This window comes from Sinocyclocheilus grahami, unplaced genomic scaffold (assembly GCF_001515645.1).
Source record: "Sinocyclocheilus grahami isolate Dianchi unplaced genomic scaffold, SAMN03320097.WGS_v1.1 scaffold1726.1, whole genome shotgun sequence".
NCBI lineage: Eukaryota > Metazoa > Chordata > Actinopteri > Cypriniformes > Cyprinidae > Sinocyclocheilus > Sinocyclocheilus grahami.
The window spans coordinates 142,962-143,273 of NW_015506905.1; the positions used below are offsets into that span (position 1 = coordinate 142,962).

The window sequence follows — 312 nt, forward strand, 5'->3', positions numbered from 1 at the left end:
TCTGTTAATGAATGAGAGAAATCACACTTATTCCTTGTTATTCCTCTCCACACACAGAGGTTCATATCTTCATTCACCACAGAGAGAGTGTGGATTGGTTTGTCTGACGCAGAGCAGGAGGGCAACATGAAATGGGTGGATAATTCACTGCTGAATAGAGGGTAAGGGCTAAAAATCAACCTCTTCCACTAAACTTCCACAAACACCTAACTAAAACCACTTTAAATACTGTAAATTCTATTAAGAATATTATTCTCTCTCTTACATTTATATTTACATTTAGTCATTTAGCAGACGCTTTTATCGAAAGTG

The 312-nt window shown here is 36.5% G+C and overlaps 1 long non-coding RNA gene across 1 annotated transcript in view; it reads left to right on the plus strand.

Annotated features, from left to right (window-relative positions):
* The first annotated feature begins 87 nt into the window (after positions 1–87).
* The window catches only part of LOC107572270 (uncharacterized), a 2,521-nt gene continuing 2,296 nt past the window's right edge, over positions 88–312 (plus strand). The window contains exon 1 of the long non-coding RNA XR_001607311.1: positions 88–161. This is a non-coding gene — a long non-coding RNA (uncharacterized lncRNA). The remainder of the gene's footprint in view (positions 162–312) is intronic.